The 10,931-nt window shown below is 38.9% G+C and overlaps 2 long non-coding RNA genes across 2 annotated transcripts in view; one reads left to right on the forward strand and one right to left on the reverse strand.

The window, feature by feature from the left end:
* Positions 1–10,782, forward strand: part of LOC125503449 — a 19,594-nt gene extending 8,812 nt beyond the window's left edge. The window contains exons 2-3 of the long non-coding RNA XR_007280868.1: positions 3,258–3,263; positions 10,771–10,782. This is a non-coding gene — a long non-coding RNA (uncharacterized LOC125503449). The remainder of the gene's footprint in view (positions 1–3,257; positions 3,264–10,770) is intronic.
* LOC125503451 lies at positions 7,847–8,766 on the reverse strand. Its single transcript, XR_007280870.1, has 2 exons — positions 8,101–8,766; positions 7,847–7,989 (listed from the first exon to the last, which is right to left on the reverse strand). It is a non-coding gene; the product is annotated as an uncharacterized LOC125503451 (long non-coding RNA).
* Positions 10,783–10,931: the final 149 nt, after the last annotated feature.

Consider the following 10,931-nt stretch of genomic DNA (forward strand, 5'->3'; position numbering starts at 1 on the left):
ATGGCGCTGTTGTCTCGCCGAAACGTAATGAAATAAACGATATTCAAAATTTTTACTTCACACTTTGACTGAGACCCAGGAAAGATAAGAATATAACAACAAGTACACGCAGTCAGGAAAATAAATTAGAATAGTTTACTACAGAACAAGAGATAAGTTAACAAAACTAGGGTTACCCACACTCGCAATTGGAAGCCCCATCGAACCATGCTGCTAGAAAAATTGGGCGTTTATATTTAAAATAAGGAAGTTATATTATACGTTTCAAACACCCTGTACAGCTTCGGCACGACTCACTAATGAACAATCTACGTAAATCACCCAGTCGAGAAGGCTTCGTTTATAATATATAATCAATCATGCGTCTTTCCATGTTCCATTAATCATAATTAATTTTCCTCTTGTAATCCTAATGAGAGTTTGGCACTTTTAATAGGCCTCATTTTCTATTTTTAATACTTTAAGAAAACATTTAAGCCAGGATTTTATTAAGTTACAGTCCACAGCCCGCGAACAGAATTCCAATTTTAAGAAGAACATAAAATACCCGGCCGGTTTTTTCATAGCTCCGAACATACGAGCGGTTCTTTGTGTGTTGGAATCGAAGACGATCAATCTATCAAAGTATTCAAATATCGAACTTGCATTTTTCATGCATCGCCCTTTGTCGCCGGAACTAAAAAACGAAAGAAAAACAAAGGAATTCGTTCGTTATTTTTAATGTTTTAAAGGTGCCGGTGTTTACAGAATCTGTTCAGTGTAAGAACCTGAAGCTTTTCAGCTCTGTTTGATTGTCGCGAAATAAATGTTTCAACCGTTTTCTATGTCCGCCAATGCGCCCTTTGCATCCCTTAAGAATTATCATCAGTTGAATAGAAAATTACCAATTATTTAGCTTCAGTCTTCAATACTAAGTCGGGCCCCTAAATTTTGAAAACGGTAATAAATAGACAATCGAATTCTGCCCAATTTTGTTCATTTAACGGATTCTCTATGTTTAAAAATGTAGAAGTTACCCATACAAAGATTCAGAAAATTGCCACCCCGTACACTTGCTTTGGACAGGAGAATGTGCTCGGACGTGTCTGTCCTGAACCGCTTCAACACGGGCAGTGACCACAGGCTTGTGAGAGCAAGAACAGAAATTAACACTCGTCTCGAGCGAAAGATGTTAATTTCAAAAACTATAAAACCATATAGATAGTTTCATCGTTTTCTGTTTTATAGAAAACAGAAAAGAAAGGAGAATACAATAGGCAAATAGAAAGGAAAAATATCGAATATCAGCTAAATAAACAGAACTAAACACCAGAATTACCAACACAATCAGAGAAGCCACAAGAAGGCTTGCACTCTTAAGGCAAAGAAAATCGATAAACTCAGTGTCAACACAGCCCAGCTAATAAATCAGCGTCGGAACAGACACAGGGATGCACAATGATTTGAAACATTGAGCAAGCAAGTAAAATCAGCAATACGAAGGGATATACGAGCGCACAACACACAACATATTATCGATGCCATGGAGTACTACGCTCAAAGAGAGCTAAAGGAAAGAAGGTCATCCATAAGATGAAGAACAATCTGGGAGAAATAGTTACAGATGAAACAGATTTAGTGTCTATCAGACCGAACTTCTACCAAACCCTGTACAGCCAGTCAGTCCAACAGCCAAAACAAATAAAACAAAAAGCGATCATTCTGAACTCAGAAGCTCAGCTCAGAAGAAATTCCAGAAATAGATGATCCTGAGCTCATAGCATCGCTAAACTCAATAAAAAATTGTAAAACACCTGGAGAGGATCGCGTCACGTGCGAAATAATAAAAACTGGATCAGAAACGCTGGAAAAGGCAATGCTTATATTGCTGAACAAATGTCTCAAAAAGGGCAAGACACCGGAATTGTGGCAAAATGCCTAGGTAATACTCATATTTAAAGGTGACTCTAAAAACGTCGAAAATTACCGCCCAATTAGCTTGCTAACTACATTATTCAAACTGATGACGAAGATACTAACAAATCGCATGAACAGTAAATTCTACTTCTACCAGCCTATAGAGCAGGCCGGTTTTAGGAAATGATACGGCACAGTCAACCATATTCAAGTCCGTGGTTCGAGTTAAAGTGGTCAGCACACTGATAGAGAAATGCTGCAAAAAACACCTCTTCAGGATGGGACTGAACGATCAACCGACCTGCAGGGGTTGCGAATTAGAGGACGAAACTACCTTGCATGTTATGTGACACTGCACGTCATATGCAACAGGTAAACGAAGACTCCTGGGAGGGGATGACATTCCACCAGACCAGATCATGCGAACTCCCCTCAAGATTCTTCTGGAATTCATTGAATATACAGGGATAATGAGGGAGTAAAATTACGAGGGCACAATAAAATAGAAATGACCGCGGTGCAAGGCCAAACACCACCTCGGCGGTGAGGAAAGGGTTTTAGTGGCTAAACAGCTTAGCTAGACTCCCACACAACCCAAAGCGACAGACCACCAGCTCTGGGAGTGCATAAAAGAGCATTTCCCAAACCTCACCGGAAAAAAAAAATGGACGGAAAGTATCTAAACCATTTACGTTTCGCAGACGACATTGTAATTATGAGCCAAGATATAAACGAAATGACGGAAATCGTGAACGAACTTCGGCAAGCTTCAAAAGATGTAGATCTGCAGATAAACTTCCAGAAGACCAAAATCTTCTCTCAAGAAAATGTTCAAATAACATTAAATAACCACCACTTGGAAACCGTGAAGCAGGACATCTATCTGGGACATAGTATTAAGTTAAGGGCAGGGACAACCAAACAGCGGAAGTCAGAAGGAGAATCGATTTGACTTGGACTGCTGCCTTTGGCAAGCTAAACCGTATTTTCAGAGACCGTAGACCGAAATCCCAATTTGCCTCAAGAGGAAAGTGTACGATGCGTGCATTATCCCCGGAACCATCACTCTCACGGTCAACAGCATAACCCGTTTAAGTGTTTGTCAGAGAGCAATAGAGCAAGCGATGCTCAGTATCAGCCTGAGAGATAGAGCGCGCAATAAGGAAATTCGCAGAAGCACTGGAGTGTCGGATGTCATAGAACAAATTGCAAGATTGGAATGGCAATGGGAAGGTCATGTTGCCCGAGATGACGTGAAATGGACGAAGAAAATAATGCAGTGGAGGCCCATAGAGACGAAAAGGAATGTTGATAGACCCCAGGCGAGATGGCGGAATGACCTACAGCTGCTGACCGGGAAGAACTGGGTGCACACCACCCAAAACAGGTTGACCTGAAAAAGGATGGAGGATGCCCATGTTCAGCAGTGGACGTCTAAAGACTGAAGAAGAAGAATATTTGACGGAGTATTAGGATTAACCGATTTAACGGAAACAAAGTTCTATATCGATTTAATAAATAAAAAACTTTTAGCACAAAATATCATCATTCCATTTACACAGAACACGAAGTGAAGTTAAGTTTTCAATATCTCCAAACCCCCAAGAAAGAATCGGAAAAAACGTACTCGTAAACATACTTTTTTTTAATTATTTATTTACCCAGTACATTTACAATCTGTCCGCTAAACAATAAGTAAATCCTATGTCATTTTCTCACAACAGAGAACAGCATATTTAGATGTACACCCAGTGGCAACACCCTTGTCACTTTAATTCAATGAATTAGTTATGTTCAGGGCAAGTTAATTTGTCTGCACACCACGAGAATGCATTGCAATCTAAATCTTCTAATCAAATCTGGAGGTTTAAATCTCTTTAGTCTTCGTATTTCAGGTTGGATGGTCATCAAGTTAGTTGTCAATTGATTTGGATGTGCACTAATCCTGTCTTTGTATTTGGCACTAAATGTACTGATTTCCTCTTTGACGGTTGGGATGTTAAGATCTTTTCGGATGGTCTCATTTGGGATTAACCATGGTACATTCACCATATTTCTTAGCATCTTTGCTTGTAATCTCTCCAAAATTGCAATATTTGAGTTGGATGCTGAACCCCACAGTTGAATTCCGTATGTCCAGACGGGTTTAATTATTGCTTTATAGACAAGTAGTTTATTTTCTAGTGAGAGTTTCGATCCTTTGCCAATCAGCCAGTACATTTTCTGATATTGTAGGTTGAGTTGCAACAGCAGTTGCAGTTGCGCAAATGCTGTTACTAATCACAATCTCGTAATGGCAAAAATAAGAGTCACGACATACCAAATAAAGAAAAAACAGAAAGAAAGAACCAGTAAACTCCATATGGAGGCACTAGCAAATTATTCTACGAAACATCTACCAACAAAGACTGAAACAGAAGATTGCAAATAATGGGATAAAAAATGACGACGACGTGGAAATGGCATGGAATGAATTACGCACAAATCTACTAAATGCAGCCGAAGAAGCACTTGAAAGAAGAACTAAAACCAGAACCGGAAAACGAAACACTAAACCTTGGTTTAAACAAGAGGTAAAGAACTTAGCAGCTGAAAAGCGAAAAGCGTACCTGCAATACCGATCGAACACAATTACGTACGAGGTCTATAAAGCGGTTAGAAACCGGGTCAATGCAGAAATCCAGTCAATTAAACGACAGCATTGGGAAAAATTATCTGCCGATATGGAACACGACCTATATGGAGGACAGAAAAGAATCTGGAATATGCTAAGAAATAGAAAAAGACCAGTTAACGAATATATCCAAATTACAAAGATCACTACTGAAGACTGGGAAAAACACTTTGAACAACTCTACCGTAATAAAGAGGAAAACACGGAGACCAAGGAGACACCCACAAATGAAGAAACGCCACCAACTTGGCAGATACCGATAGAGGAAATCAAACAAACGGCAACCGCTCTAAAAAAACAGAAAATCACCTGTATAGACGAGATAACGAACGAAATGATCAAGTATGGAGGGAATGCACTCATGGATGAATTAAAAGATTTTTACAATAAAATATTATATCTACAAAAGGTACCTTCAGAATGGAAGGACAGCATAACAATCCCAATCTTCAAGAAAGGAGAGAAAACAGAACCCAAAAACTATAGAGGAATCACCCTTCACAGCACAGTTTCGAAGCTGTTGACAAAAATATTGGCAGAAGAAGTGACCAACACGGGAATATGTGAGGAGCAGCAAGGTTTCAGACACAATAGATCCACTATAGATGCCATACTCACACTCCGCCAAATAGCCGAAAAAGCTATTGAATTCAACAAACCGGCGTTCATGTGTTTCATAGATCTTAGCCAAGCATTTGATAAAGTAAGACTGACAGACGTCATAAAACTCCTAGAAGAAAGGAAAATTCATCAGAATATTGTGTCCATCATCAGAGAGCTAAACACCGGCAATCACACACTCGTAAAAGCAGAAAATAGAACAACAAGGAGAATACCCGTCAACACAGGAATTAGACAAGGAGACAGCCTAAGCCCTATATTGTTTAACATCATCATGGATGAAATCATTACAAAAACAAAATAGATTGGAAGGGGATATCGAATGGGAAATGCAGAAATAAAACTAATGAGCTACGCTGATGATGCAGTGATAGTCTCCGAGGATGAAGACAACCTACAAAGACTGTTATATAAGTTCAAACAAACTACAAATAAATATAAAATGGAAATATCTACCCGGAAAACACAATCACTCTCTATATCCACAGAGCCCCGAAGATGCAAACTCGCCGTTTACAACCAAAGTGTAGAACAGGTGATGACCTTTAAATATCTTGGAGCAAACATCACGAGTAACAGGAATCTAAAGAAGGAAGTAAGGAATCAAACATCAATAGCCGCTCTAATGTCGGGGTACTTACGAGACATCATCTGGAGAAACAAGCACATCAGTATAGGGAGTAAAGTCAGAATCCACAAAACGTGCGTGAGACCAGTGATGACATACGCCGCAGAAACAAGAGAGGAAAACACAACAACCAAACGCTTGCTAAGAACAACAGAAATGCGAGTCCTAAGATCCATAACAGGACACACACTATACAATATGAAAAGAACTGAGGTAATTAGAGATACCTGTAAGGTTTCGGATGTTGTAAGATGGACCAGAGCAAGGAGAAGAGCGTGGAGAGACCATGTAGAGAGTTCAAAAACCTAACAGCTCAAGACTCCCAGGAAGACCACTGAAACGATGGTACGAAAGCTGGACATCAGCATCCCAGGACTAGGAAGTTGAAGAAAAACGCAGGACTCTGAGTCCTAACGTACGAGGAAGAAGAAGAAGAAGGAAAGGGTTTAGATACTTTTTTAAGATGTTCCGCAAATATGTTTGCTTTTTCACTATCTGTTTTGGCCTATTTTCCCTGTCCTATTCTAATTGGCGGGTTGTGATTTTGAGGCCGGTTCATACTTCGCGTTGCCTTCCATAATGAATAATCTGTAGCCTGTGTTGCAGTTAGACTTTCCAGATGTTCTTGTATTGCTGCATTTTTTTCATCGTTCAGTAGCTCTTTTAGGTTTTTTATAGCTTTGTTGAACTTTGCTTTATCGTGTGGAGATCTTGTTATTTGCCAGTTCTTTCGTAATTTATGCTTTTATGCAATTTTGTATTTAACTCTTCTCGAGCAGGACGGAATTTTTCTTGCTGTCTCACATTTTGGGGTAGCTTCCCAGGCAGCTTGTTGTATCGTTATGTTAATTTTCTCTGTTGCTGTTTCGATTTCTTCTTCTGTTTTTAGTGACACATTATGGTTAACTCGTTCGTTCAGTATGTTTCTGAATTTGTTGCAGTTGATTTTATTATTACAAAGTGATGGAGGTTTTAGTTTATTTAGTATATTGCGTGAGCTGAGTGACACTAATATAGGGGAGCGGTCAGATGATAGATCCAGGCACGATTCAGCTTTTATGGTATTTATTGGTATTCCTCTGGTTACCAACCAGATCAGGAATTTTTCTGCGGTCTGCCGGCCAGTAGGTGGGCTCTCCTGTTGACACCGTTTGGACATTATCTTTTTTCAGGGCTAGATATAGTTGCCTACCTTTTGGTGTTGGGTTATGTGATCTAGAGCCCCACCAAGGGTGTTTAGCATTATAATCTCCTCCCGCAATGATTCTATTACCGAGTGTTTTGAAGAATTGGTTAAATTTCTCCTGGTTGATTGCACATTTAGGTGGGTAGTAGACAGCTGTTAGTGTGATAGACCCATTCCAGTCCTCTACGCAGACGCTGGTTGCTTGTAGATGTTTTTGTTTAAATTGCTCTTTTTCATTGTGTTTTATTGATGTTTTTATTACGATTGCAGTTCCTCCGTATGCCGCACCATCCGGGCATTGTGTGCTGTAAATACTGTACCCTGGTATCTTCATATAACTCTTTTTAGTAAAATGTGTTTCCGAAATCATCATAACGTCAATGTTTTGATTGGTTAGAAATGTTTTAAGTTCTGGTCCTCTTTGGACCAGACCATTGGCATTCCAGGCTGCGATTTGAGCGTTGAATTCATTATGGTATTTTTGAAATGAGGGCTGTGAGAAGGTTTAATATGGTGTCCAGTATTCTATCTTGCTTTCTTTGGTATGTGTAAAATTCTGTATTTTTTTCTTTTAGGGCATCTACAACAGGCATGGCATTAATCATTTGAATTTTAACTTGCTTATTATATAAAATTTTTAGTGTATTACCATCTTTTGCTATTTCGTTTAGCTTAGTATATAGTGGTTTTATATCTCCCACTCTACTCACAAATATTGGTGGTGGTTTTTCAACTTGTTTAGGCGCATTGTTTGTTTCGCTATGTGTAGGTTCTTCTTGTTCTTGTTGCAACTGATCAAAACGATTTGATGTACTCACCGGTTGGCGTAGCCAATAATATTTCATGAAGGTTTGGCGTTTAGCTCTAGAGGGTTCTTCTGGGCTGCCCCTTAGTGGCTTTTTACTATGATATGTAACACATTCCCATATTCTTGGTGGTGGTTCTTGAATCGACGGGTCAGACGATTGTCCAGTTCCTGTTGCTCTTGTTCACAATAAAAGTTTAATTTAGTTTGCTTACCTTCATTAGCACCAACAGTAACACTGAGAGTATCAGCAGTGGTGTTTGCGGTGACATAGTGTGAGGAAATGTTACCTTCTTCGCATTTGTGGCAAATCCATTGTTCGACTATTCTATTTCTATTCAGTTCGCTCATAGTGTCAAGAGTCATTCCGATACACTTTATACAGTAGATTGTTCCGCATTTAATTTTGCATTGGATCAAGTCTTCATATTTTGTTGTAGCATGTTTACATTTTCCACACAACATCGTGCACAAAGGTTTATCACTTGAAGGAATTTAACTTTAAAAACACAATATCAGCTCGACAGCAATGCTCGACCGTTCGAGCGAAAACTTTGTAAACATACTTGAATGCAAATTCTAACAAAGCCGTCAAAAATAAATAATAAAATTTTTGATCCACAAATTTTAACACACGCTTCTTTCAGACGGATTTGCACCTATTGAAATCCAAAACTACATTGATCAATTTGTATCTTTCACCTTGAAAGAACGGTTTCCAGTTGAGTCTTTTGAACCCGATCACGAATTGAACACTTTTGAAAATGTAGTTCAAAATTTCACAACAAAAAACCAACCATGACAAAAATCCAAATAATGAAATTCCTCTTCGAACTAAAGACATGAATTCCGAAGAAAAATTAGTAATTCTCGAACTGTGCAAAAACTTTACTGATATCTTTCACAAAACCAGTAATCCATTAACTTTCACCTCGAAGGTAAAACATGCAATTAGGACAACGGATTATCTTCCCATACCCATCCGTTCATAAGGACGAAATACTTGAAAAATTCATAATAAGACCTATGTTAAGGAATCGTTAGTCGTTAGTGCTGTTAAAATAATTGAGAGTAGAATTTAAATAATTTAAGTTCGAAATACCAGTAGCAATGGGTTTTGTTAGTAAACAAAAAAGTAGTTATTGATAGTGACTCGATTATAAAAAAGGCACAAATAAAGTATCGTAAAAAATACCCAGTGGTCGTCATTATAATTATAAAATAAATACAGTCCACTTTGAGTGCCAAATAAAGGCATTTCAAAACATTTTGGTCCTTCGAGCCGGATAAAGAACCTTATTTTGGCTGGTGCCAGGGTGTTAAAGCTGAAAGTAGGTGAAGTTCGGGAACCGGCAATACCTAACAGTGCAGTGGTAAATAAGAAGGTTGACCGGAAACCGAAATTGTGCGAGTAATCAGAGTGAAATCGAGTGAAGTCCGGAGCTTGTAGAGTGCTGGAAGTTCGGAAACAACGTTGGATCGATTGGAATTGGAGGTTGCGGTCGCCACCTGCTAGGAGCAGCATCAAATTGCTGAGGATAACAGAGCTTACAGAGGTATTCTTTGGGGTGCAGCGCAGGACCGTATTGTAAGTCGATCAATTTCGTATTTTTGGTTGTAAGTGGTCTCTATTTGAGTCAGAATGGCAAACTTATCTGAACTTAGAATAAAAAGGGGTTATATTAAGGGCAGGTTAACAAGGTTTATAACACATTTCGATAATCTAGATTTACCCAAAAGTACTGACAGGGATTGGTCCATATTAAGCTATAAATTGGAGAAGTTTGAACCCGTCTGGGATGAATTTATGGTATTTCAGAATCAAATAGAAATTAAGAGCCATGGAACTGAGGAATATGATTTGGAAATGGAAAAAAGGGAGAAATTTGAAAACTTGAAAAAAATTTTGATTTTTGCGAATTAGTGACAGACATAAACCACGCATTACAAAAATACGTCGTGCCGGGTAGTAACAATCTTATTCGAAACACTTGGGCTGGGTGCGGGTTCTGGAAAAAATAACAGTAATGAAGGTAATGTGCCATCATTAGTGAAATTGCAACCAATTCAGATTCCTACCTTTGATGGGCAATACAGTAATTGGCTGGATTTCAAGGAAGTGTTTACTGCATTAGTACATAATAATTCAATATTACCAGATTTGCAAAGATTTTACTATCTGAAAACTTCGTTGAAGAGCAATGTTTTGGAATTACTCAAGACAATTGAAGTGTCCGATAGCAATTATAGTGTAGCATGGCAATTGCTCGTCAAAAGGTATGAGAATAAGAAACTGATAGTGCATAACCATATAAGCGCCATTTTCGATTATCCCAGTGTAAAAAAGGAAAATCGTAAAGAATTGAGAAAGAGAGTCTGAACGATAGTATGACCAAACATCTTAGGTCTTTAAAAAATTTGGGGTTAGATGTAGATTAGATACTGCCTGGGATCCTTTGATTATTTATTTAATATCAGACAAATTAGATCTCTTTACTCGCAAGGAATGGGAGTCTTTTAAATGACAATGAATTGTGGTAACACATACATAGGCCAAACTGGACAATATCTAAAAAAAAGAATATACGAACATAAGTATAGGCTAAAAATAAAAAAATTGCCCAAAAGCAAGAAAAAGCCAAGACAGCCAGCTTACAAAACAAAGTTTCGCCTGGCATCTCCTACGCCGCCAAAGCTTCCGAAGCCCAGGCTCAAGCACCCCCAAAGCCCACCGTTTCAAACCCCCCCGATCAAGCTGCCCAAAAACATTACATACCCGACATTACTCGCTGGAGATTTGAACTCCAAAAACACTTTCTGGGGCTGCAGGAAAACAAACCCTGAGGAGCGCAAGCTCCTCAACTACGCACAAGACTTACAATTCCAAATTCATGCTCTCTCAGAGCCAACACACTATGACCACAATACCCCCGACATTCTCGACATTGCCATCTCCAAAGACATTTACCACATCCTCCACGTTGCAAACTCAGATTCCCTTAGTTCTGACCACAACCCTATCATTATCAATATTAACGAACAGTACACTAACAACCCTTTAGCCCCAATTTCTTACACAGACTGGGACGCCCTTGCATACCACCTTGGAGAGGCTCAAATC

This window comes from Dendroctonus ponderosae, unplaced genomic scaffold (genome assembly GCF_020466585.1).
Source record: "Dendroctonus ponderosae isolate FM_Combo_2020 unplaced genomic scaffold, Dpon_F_20191213v2 Dpon_F_20191213_2, whole genome shotgun sequence".
Classification (NCBI taxonomy): Eukaryota; Metazoa; Arthropoda; class Insecta; order Coleoptera; family Curculionidae; genus Dendroctonus; species Dendroctonus ponderosae.